The sequence below is a fragment of the Amblyomma maculatum genome, chromosome 3 (genome assembly GCF_055883805.1).
Source record: "Amblyomma maculatum isolate TAMU_Amacu chromosome 3, ASM5588380v1, whole genome shotgun sequence".
NCBI lineage: Eukaryota > Metazoa > Arthropoda > Arachnida > Ixodida > Ixodidae > Amblyomma > Amblyomma maculatum.
The window spans coordinates 112,747,722-112,758,599 of record NC_139346.1 but is presented as its reverse complement, the minus strand read 5'-3'; the positions used below and the strand labels follow the sequence as shown (position 1 = coordinate 112,758,599).

General features: G+C 42.9%; 1 long non-coding RNA gene across 1 annotated transcript; it reads right to left on the bottom strand.

Annotated features, from left to right (window-relative positions):
* Positions 1–378: 378 nt before the first annotated feature.
* Positions 379–9,563, bottom strand: LOC146195716 (uncharacterized). The gene is made up of 4 exons (XR_014705587.1): positions 9,402–9,563; positions 5,137–5,198; positions 2,138–2,230; positions 379–714 (listed from the first exon to the last, which is right to left on the bottom strand). It is a non-coding gene; the product is annotated as an uncharacterized LOC146195716 (long non-coding RNA).
* Between the last annotated feature and the right edge of the window lie 1,315 nt (positions 9,564–10,878).

Below are 10,878 nucleotides of genomic sequence, written 5' to 3'. Positions count from 1 at the left end.
TATTGAAGCAAGGAGAAGAATTATGCATAGTAACACTGACGCCCATTTTTTAGCACTAAGGCACTCGTTCACGGAGTGCAAAGCGGCTTAGCATTCAAGGTCTTGAAATAAAATAGAACAACTTTGGATCACTCGCTTAGCAACCGCGAAACGAAATGTCAACCGACAAAAGAGCCTTGGGAGCGAAGCGAATAAGAAATCAAAAGCATCCTGTTAACTTAGTGTGTGAAAGCTCGTAGCTATTGGTGCAGCCGATCATCCAGCGTGTTAGTCGTCTCTCGTGCAGTGCACTGCACGTTGTGTTCATCAACTTCTAAATGCATAGCAAAACCATGAACCTTCAAGCAAAACGCTTATTTTGGAACGTAGGCTCGCTTTAATACGTTGCAACCAGACGACATATATATAACGCGACCACATTATTTTTCTTCGATACATAGTGACTTTCCAAGTCTTGTTAGCGATACCTATTTTGAGGGCATTGGAGCTTTTATAGTGCCTTAAGTGAAGCTTTTCCTCTAGTGAAGTTTTTTCACCTGATGAAGCATAAGTACGGTACCCCGGTTGCGAGAAAGTCATAAATGAAACTTGTGTCTTGAGAATTCCTTGGCACGAGCAATCGTAGTGATATAAACGACGTCATCTTTTTGTCTCGACGAGCTCGCACTTTCCGTCTTTACAAAAACCTTCCGTGGTTTCTCCGCCCACCATTTGCTGAAAGTAAATGAGCAGAAATTAGCGATGCGAACCTGGAAGCATTTTCTCTTCATCAACACTGCCCCCATTTACAAATATTTTCGCTTTGCATAGAGCGCAGTCAGCAGGCGATTTGATGCTGATGCTGACGGGCAAGTAAAGCAATCACCTATTCAAAAATGTACCTCATGTGCCGTTCCTGAAGAATATCCTATGTAGCAAGAAAACCTCATAATTACGACGAAGTAGACTAATTTGTAACAGAAAAGAATTACCAGCCCGTACATTGTTTTGCGCGGACAATACATTTTACGTTTTGGTGATCCTTAGAAACCACCGAAACATTTTTTTGCACACAGCCAAAATATTTTGGACAGAATCGGAATCCTGAGCAAAATGATCGAGGATTTAGGCCTTTTGTGCGGTAGGCAACGTTTGGACAAAAGGCCTAAGTCTAAGGGACATAGGTCCACTTGCAGAAATCTTGAAGCGCACTGAGGATTTCTCTCAACCGTTTATTGCTCGCCTTCTACAGAGTTGCTTCTCTCAGACCTCTACCATAAAATGTAACACTTCTGCCTTCAAGTGCCGCAAGTACTATATGCCTGCAAATAAATATCATGCAAGTAACCACATGCACCTTCGGATCAGTTTTTTTATTGCGAAAGCAATACTACTCTAGGTTTCTAGTCTTCAGCGTATCGCGGCGGCAGCCACGTCTTGCCCACGTGATGCTGTGAGGTCACACCCCACGTGAAACTACGGTGAGAGCTGGGCTACCAACTCAAGCGGTCGGTGTGGCGCGGTCGGAGGCGCGGCTCAGTTGGCAGGAGCTGCGAACTTGGGTCTCTCGTTTCACATGGGACGGTTATGTCAGAATCAGCCTGCTAGGACCCTGGCATTCACGTTACCCATAGGTAACGTGAATGCCACTTAGGCACGTACTACGGCTTGGTTAAAGCGGGGATTTATATGTGAGCTGAGGAAGAAGAAAAAGAGAAGAAGAACGCTCGGTCACCCGCAGCAAGTGCTTTCGCTCAATGTTTGGTTCAGCAGCGTTAAACTCTTGTATTTTGTTTTACCGCACATTTTCATTTTTGTCTGCATGAAGACTCATAGTCTGTGCTGAGTCATGGATTAATCTTTATAGCCTTATTTTCAGTATGCGTAAAAGTTTCGTTGAGCCAATTTGAAACAAGTAACCACTATGCTAACCGCAAAAATGAGCGAGAATAATAAAAATTCAAAAGCGTTGCCTTGAGCTTCAAAAGGAGTCGGGCCAATCAGTTTATTTGCCACCTACAGATTTCCAAATTGAAAGTTCTAGGCGCAAATAAACTGTTTATAAGCAATTTTTGCCATCTTATAAAAGTATAGTATTCTTCTTTGGAATACTTGTTTTGGCTAGTAGCTACTCGGAAATTCTTTAACATTGTCTCACCACACATGGTGTTCCGTCGTACTCCCAAGACGACCGATAGGGCAGTCCTTCACATAGGTATACGCATTGGGCTACGTACTTCCCTCGAACCATCTGGAAAAAAAACAAAAAGTGAGTTTCGTAACCGAAAATTAAGGTTACAGTACTGGACCTAGAATAAATAAATGACGGCTTTTTATTGCTGCTATGATGGCGCGAAAATCAGGAATGAATAGGGCTTTCAATTTCGGAATATCCACCTAAATGTTTTATTTATTGTTTAAATTGACAAGAAATAATTTTTTTTTAGAATTTAAGCATTCCAATTCTAAAAAGGAAGCCAACTGATTAGTTTTGTCCAGAAAGCCTAAATCGTAAATGTTTGTACGCAGATGCTCACAAAATGCCCGTGTCGGTGGAAACTGCAATCTTACACAACGGATATTTGCGAAATCAGCAACATAGGGATTTAAGAATTTTTCTTGCTTCTTCATTGAACCTTACAGTAGTGTGATTAAAAAAATACTTCTACACTAATATCTATAATATCCTATTCTATCTTTCTTTCTTCTCCCTTTTTTCCCTTCCCCATGTGTAGGGCAGCCTGATCGGCATAGTCTAGTTGACATCCCTGGCTTTCTGTTCTTGTTTTTTGTTTGGTTTTTCTATCTTTCTCTTTCTACCCTTTTGATATAATATTGAGCGTCACGTCAGCTTCCGGCCGCTCAAACGTAAGAATCAAGCTCTCTATTAGAGAAATCATAAATAAGAGTGACCGGACTTCAACAATAAGTAACCTGAATCGGAGCTCATCATCATTGACGTTATGCCTACAATATTCAGTTTCGGTCTCTTGCAAGGGGCTAAGCAGCTTGCCGTTAAGTTATCGGACACCAGTGACCAAAGTTAGATCATCACATGAACCTCAAATGACCAATGAATAATGAGATATTATAGTTCCTTATCTACAACGCGATAAAAGGGAAAAGAGAGAAAAAAACATATAACTACAAACACAGCGCTGACTGACAATGTCAGTCAGGTTGTCAGGTTGTCAGTCAGCGCTGTTCTTGTGGTTATATGTTTTTTTTTTCTCTTGTCCCGTTTATCGCACTGTAGATATGGAACATCGTCACCACCTCGTCCAACAAATTACCTTGGGTACCTTATAGTAACAAAGCGGGATCAGTGGCAACTTGGTGCGTAACATGAGAAGCCGAAAAGGCGGCACACCGGCGAAGAAACAATGAGAGGCAGATGTCTCATCACGTCTCCCTTTGTCAGCTGTCGTGATCTGCACTTCAAGTTCTTATACTTGGCCGTGCTCTTATTGACCGGCTGACTACGTGACGTCACTAGACCAAATGACATGGCCAAGTTGGTTGGCGCTACCAACTCGGGTATACTGTTTGAGGATAGAGCAGGCAATGAGGATCGAACCCGGAAATCATGCACCTTTTGTCACATACCTAGGCTAGCTTGTATGCCGTTTGGTTTCAGCGGGGCTTCATATCTGTATATGCCTGGTGGTCTTGTGCATAGTGTGATATCTTAATTTGTGTGTTATTATTACGTGTGAGATAACTTAAGCATAATTTAAAGGACAAGCTATTAAGGAGGAGGAGGAAGATGAGGAGGAAAGGCAGGGAGGTTAACCAGTAAAAGCAACCGGTTTGCAACCCTGCACTGGGGGAAGTGGATGAGTGGATATAAAAGTTGTGAGAGAGGGATAGTTGAAGTTAATAGTCCCATAACAGACACGCCACATTACATCACGTTACAGTCATGTCATAGCAAACTCATAGTCTTTCGATTAGGCCTGTGCTTCTCATAAAGCGGAGCAGTGCCTCGGAGGCCTTCGCCGCACACTATCGCCGCGGCCAGGGACCTAAAATCTTAGTTTCACTCAATGGGCTTCCATCTAGATGCTCCAGCGAACGGCACAGACACTTCCTTTGCTCACTGTATATCGGGCACTCACAAAGAATTTGGCCTGTAGACTCATCGAATCCACAGTTTGTACATGTAGTGCTGTTTGCCATGCCTATCATAAAAGAATACGAGTTTGTGAATGCTACACAAACCCACAGGTGGCAGAGCAAAGTTTTTTCGCGTCGGGGTAGGCCAGGTGGAAGGCGGAGCTTCAGGTCAGGGTCCAGGGATTTTAAGCTAGCCTCTCAATTATCTGCAAATGGTGTCTTCTGGCGCGAGTAACTATTGCTGTCGCGTTATAAGCTTCAGCAGAACTTCAGTACAACGGAAACATGTGTTCTTCATTTGTTTGCAAGTACTTAAAGCTTCTTGTTTATTTGTATCAGTAGGACAAACTCGCACGAAACGAACAAGTTACTGCTAGCAAGAGCACAGGTTGATGAAAAACATGGAGGTGGCACTTTACACTTTTTTCTCATTGCACCTTAAAAGCTTTTACGACAAAATATCCTGTAGTTCTGTAGTAAACATCAGACTTTTCTGTAGTTCTGTGGTTGTTCTGTAGTATATTTCTGTTGTCTGTAGTTCTGTAGCACTTTTCTGTTGTCTCTACAGAAATTTCTGATGTTACTACAGAATCTTCTGTTGTCACAACAGGTTTCCCGTCAAAAACCGCGCAGAAATTTTGTCGTAACATCAGAAACTTTGCTGTAGTTTTTTCCGACAGGGAGGTTCAGAATTCAGTTGACATAAGAGTGTTCAATATTTCTTTTATTGCCATCGAAAGAAAAACGTCGGAAGAGGGTCGTTTTGGGTCGTGTGCTTTTTGCGTCTGACCTGAAATTGCGTTTTTAATTTCAACGCGCTAATGTACAATGACGCTTTCAGCGGTAGAGCGTTTTCGGGTTGGGTTTTGCAACGCTTGTTTTACATGTGACACTCTCATAGTAAGGTTTAGAAAATTCAAAGTATATATTTATGGGTCATAGAGGATGGTTGTCTCATGCTTGCTGCCTTTATTGCCGCGGCTCTGATACAAACGAACAGGAAGGACATATATCGAAACGCATGGTAAGTAGTAAGCTTACAAAATTAAGAGCCTTTCTGCAAGTTGGAACCAACGGCACCTTGTCCGGAAGAAGCAGCAATCCTAGAAAGAAAAGCCGTGGAGGTCAGTTGTCACACAATATGTCACATCACCTTTATGGCTATCGCGCCTTCTAACGCGCAATCTAATTTGATTATTTTACTTTAATGTAGAACTTCAATACGCTTCCGGTGATCCATCTGATATTTAAGGTTTAAAAAGAGGTGATAATTTCGTCTACGTGCATGAGGATTAATTGTCCTTTACAATTCTAAACGTCAAGCGCGTAATAAACACTCAAAAACGTTCATATCGCATCATAGAGCTAAACAGTTGTTTCTAAAAGGTTGCATTTCTCGCCAAGGTTGAGCTCATGAACGACGGCAAAAAATGACGTTTTATTAACCCCATGCATCTGCAGTATTTTATAATATAAATGAGCAATGCACAATAAAAAATGTTAGTGCGCAACTTCTTGGTTATGCCAGGAGTAGTCGATGTTACGAATACGCATACCTGTGCGTCGTTCATATCGACTGACCATAGTGTCCTTATATGCTTATATACTTTTCTAATAGATGACATGTACGCTAAAAATTGTTTTTCAGAGCTTATACCCTTGCCACGCTGGCATTTAAAAGCCCCTCAAACTGATTGTTCGACTTAAATGACCCTGACGGCTGCTACGCGGGCGCCTCAATTGGGAATTCAGTCAATAGCCTGTCTAAGCAGCGGAGAATTTCGAAGCCCTGTTCATATCTCGAAGCCTTTTGAATGGCGGCAGCGTGCACGTTTGGACGTGAAGCACTAGTAGCAATGCGCTTGAGAATGAAATGAGAGCAGTATTGTCGCTCGAAAATGTATGAAACTTACGATGATGTAACTTAACTCTCCGAAAAGACTGTCCTCCTACGAGGAGCTAGTGATGATGATAATCGTCCTTGCTAAACTCATTATAACGGGTGACGTGAATCGGCAAAAAAAAAAACTGAAATGTTACCAAAACTAAAAAAAAAACGTAGTTATAACCGGTTGCTTGATTGGCTTCAAATTGTCTGTAGTGTGCGCCACCAGCTGTCCAGCCGCCACTTAGTAGCCGGAATGGTATCCCACTTCGCCGGGTGTTTGAAGTGGGAGACCAGTGCTACCGGCAAAGGGTTGGAGACGGAGGGTCGAATAATTGCAGCTTGAGGACAACGTGGCAGACAGACTCGGTGTCCGAGGTGCATCGTCGGCAGCTAACTCCAGATCGCTCATGTTCTTGGCTCGAAGTATTCTTATATAGAGCACTACACGCGAAACTCGCTCAGCAATAAAGCTGCTCCCTCTTGAGTTCTCATGAAAATATTTTTGGTCGATGATAGCTTGCTTTGTAAGGTATTACAGGCATTGTCTTCTTCCCCTGCCACGCATTCCGCCACCGGCCGAGCTCAAACTTTTTGACGAGTTCGCCCACCTTTCGGCAACCTTTCGGGGGGGGGGGGGGGGGGGGAGGGGAAGAAAGAAGCATCAAAACGGTCCACGAACACGTTGCACCTCTTTCCGAGACATCTTATCCTTTTCACCCATTTCGTGCTTGGCGAGCAAAGGTGCACATCTTTTTACACCTCTCGCCCACACACAATGTGGATTTTGATTCAATCGCCGGTTGAAAGCCAGTTATGGCACTGTTTCGCTTATAAGCTTTATTCGATGTGGAGCCGTGAATAACCAGGTCGGCACGTAAAACTTTTCTTTCTAGTGTTTTAAGAGCCAACCAGCCCTGTAGATCACGACAAGCAAACCAAAGCGTTTCCGGGAGTCTTCGTACTGTGACGCACTTTCATAGCAAGTTGGAACGACGACAATGCAACTGCTGCCATCGAAACAAAAACAAACAATACTTGCATGCTGAATAGTGCATAAACCAATAAAACCTCTTGAAAAGAACTGCATTATTTTCAAGAGTGAATGACAATTTTGCAACAAAAAAGTAAATTTGTTTTTAATATTTTTAAGGTTAAATCGTTTACGCCAATGGCCTGCATGCCTGTACAATTGTTGTGGTGATGGTGACGCCAGACCACCTCGGTGTTAGATGATAGAATCTTTGACGATGATCGAGGTCATGGCCCAGCGTAACACAACTTCACTGAATATAATCCCGACTGACAACCTGGAATGCTCTTGATACAATAGATTTGAAAGTGGCCGTGTGACAGGGGTATTTCCTGCATAAGAGTGTCGGAACGTTGGTGTGCGCACTGATGGCCATATTACACGATTTAAAACACTTAACGTTGCCAGAATTATCTTTACTTGCGTATTTCAAATTGCTAAATAAAATTACCAAAAAGCTGGCAATAGAGGTAAGTTGCCAACAGCGGACGGCTGATAATCGCCCTAAACACAGCTAGCGTGGTCGCCATACTGCTGACTGCCTGTCGCTTACAATCAGGCCTGTAGATTTTGTGAAAACCTGGCTGGTCGCAACAGTCACATAGGACGTACAGTCAAACGCCTGGTGTTGTTCCCATTCTCAGTATTAGATGACCGGGTGTTGACACTCGATGGCTAGACCATCACCGCCTCCGGAGAGAACTCTTTATTATAACGTTTGCTGTCTAGTTTGGCGATAATTTGCACTTGCAGCAATAGAAGCTTAGTCACAGCTAGGACGCAAACAGCTGAGCTAGTTACCAGCGTTGCAATTACTCCTGTTATGAGTGTAGGATTCATCTGCCCTGGCTGAGAGAGTTCGCGTAGCCAACTGAAATCACTAGTCAGTAGTAGTTTAGGGGTGGAGTGAAGTGTGTTTGGTAGGCATGCTTTACGCATGCAAGGCCGTACAACGCTGGCTTGAGTTGGTCACGCTGAACCGCTTATCTTTTCATATAATGCCTGCGTCTGGCATGACTGCAATAGATGCAAAGAATGTGCAGATAGATGGTGACGTGCAACCGTACCCAGTGGGAGCATATAGTTAGCTCGCTGGAATCAATTATGTAACCTGGTACGTCATTCTAGTATGACTATTGCAGCGCTTTGCCATTGCGTCCTTGTACTCAAACCTATTATTTTCTCGCTTTGCGCCTCCTTTTCTTCTATTCTTCTTTCATCCCCTCATTTAGGCGGTCATTGACGCAGCGTTAACAGGAAACACGTCCCTAACAGCTGCTCACGCAAAGTGCTTTCCCTTCTGGCGTCATCGAAATAGGTCCTATGGGCTTGAACCATAAGCAGGCAGTCGGAGAAAACAAGCACCGGTGAAACACGGTTGTGATTTTCTACGCTACACAGCAGGCTTAAAGCCACGTATAAAATATGACTGCGCAGCATTCAACAGCAAAAATGAACATGAATGAAAAGCAAAAAGACTGAACACCAGGCAGCTTTGCGCAGAACGCGCAAATTCTATGGTACGCAAGCAACTGCGGGAGCAATCAGCGCCAGTTGTGGGCGCAATTTCTGAGAGTATTTACAAAAAGAGCGCATGGTTTACTACTGCCTTAGGCATCGGGAGCGTAAAGAAACACATTTCCATTTTACCTTCCAAAATTGTACAATTTATTGAGGATGAGGTTACCTTAAGAGTTTCGAAAATTTCAGGAGACGTCCTTCGCCTTATACCGTATTATCAGGTATTTGCAACAAAAATTTGTTGGTGCACTTTGCCTTCCTGATACGTTATTCAAACGCCATTTTTGAGAGTATTACTCGCCGGCTTAGTGGGTATAGTGTTTGCAACCTAAAGCCAAGAACACGCACCGAACCCGCAGCAGCCAGAGTTCGAAAAGCTGTATGGAAAAATGCCTATTTACTTCACCCCGCCAATGCATGATAAAAGAACCGAGGTGGTCAATATACTTCCGAAGCTCTCCACTGTAATCATTATCGCACATCGTATGTCCTTTCATAATCTATATGTGTAGCTCTGAGACGCTAAACTGCGCCACTTTCTTACAGAGGCGTTGATTGTCAACATTCATTATAATATCGCTGATGTGCTTCACAATTAGCGCTTTTTGACATTATGGCAAGAGCAAGAAACTATATTTCAGCCTGCCATTTTTTGCAATGAACTGCAGAGATCAACAGTTCTTTTATCTAAATATATATTTACGTATATGTCATATAAATTATTTCTTAATATTACTATTGTATTGAATTTCCCAGATGCATAAACAAGCAGAAATCAACCGCGGCGAGAGATTCGAATGTCAATGTGCATTGTCCAATATATTATATGTACCCAATTTCTCATTTAAAAGAGAAACCGAAACTTACCCGTGCTCAGGGCTGTATGGAACATGACGCACAGCAGCATAAAACGTCGCATACTGGGCGCAGTAAACACTCTCGGCACTTATTAACAGTGTAAAAGCTTTAACTATTAACCGACGAGCTTTTTGCATGCGTACCGTACCAGGCTGGCTCTACAAAATGCTATACCAGAGAAAGGAGAGAAACGTATGCGGACGCGTGCATTTTTGTATGGCTACGTTTCCAATGACTCAGCGCACAACGCCCCCAGTAAAACAGCCATAGTAGAATCCGGTGGAACCGCTTCCGCCACGGCGAAACGTAGCCCTTATGCTGGGGAAAGCAGCCGGGATATTCCAACAAAATATAAAGACTCCTGCGGACGTGCCTAGTTGTGCAACTGTGAAAGCATAAAAATGCTTGAAGCAAGGCTTTCTAGGCTGGTGCACATCCTGCTGCTCCCATCTGTTAGAGGCAGACAACCTTCGTTAATTTGGATTCTTCCCACATGCTTTCGTGAGTGGTGGCTCATGTGACGTGGTGAAAAGTCGCAATGAAACACGTAGCCCATCTAGCGCAGCGTTCCGTTTAATGGTTTATTATTGGCTGAGCCAGCGCGTCATTTACGTGAATTAGGATGAGTTTTCGCTTCGTGTCTACCTCGAAATGTGGGGGTTGTAGGCAATTATTTTAGAACAACAAATGCTCTCTGTCATTTTTATTCTCGCTGGTGTAAACAAACATCAAACAAACAGTGTTACAAAAACGTGTTTTGTTTGCAGAGCAGTGAATAAGCTTGTATAGATTTTCTCTAAAGCCAGGCCTGCGCAATACAAGTAATGCTACGTTCTAGGGCAGTAAAGGACACAAAAATGCTATTTTTATTGTGGAAAGAGGTCCTCTGAGTGTTAGCACATTGCATCTGACATGTCAGCAGTAAAAACCAGCACAGATGTTAACATGGCGTTCTTCTCAGACAGAGAATAACATTAGTCATTACATGATGAATGAGGAGCAAGGTGGGGTGAGCAGCTCAAAGCTTGCATTTTGCAGAAATAGCGGTACGAGTGCCGGGGGTTCCAAATCAAAATCTAGACAGTTCGAAAGCAAGTAATGAAGTCAATATTTCAACTTTTTTATGCGCACGCTATATACACTAGGTAAGCGCATTGTGAAGTGATAATTATTTTTTTGTTCTTATTATGTAACTGAAACAATTTTTCATTTTCAGTTCTATGGCTCGAGCGAATACGTGCAACGGAAAATTATGCGTGGAAGTATTTTTATAATACTCTATTCTTGAGGTATATGCTAGCTCGTGCGTAGTCGGACATATTAAAGATTAAGGTTATATTCTGCATTCCCACAACTGCGCTTTAGCATACTAGGCAAAGGCTTTTAGTACATTCATTGTGGGCCGAGGATTGGCGGTGAGTTTTTGTATAAAAAATGGACAATTGCTTCTATAAAATCTGCGTTCAGCAATTCTGAGATTGAACTG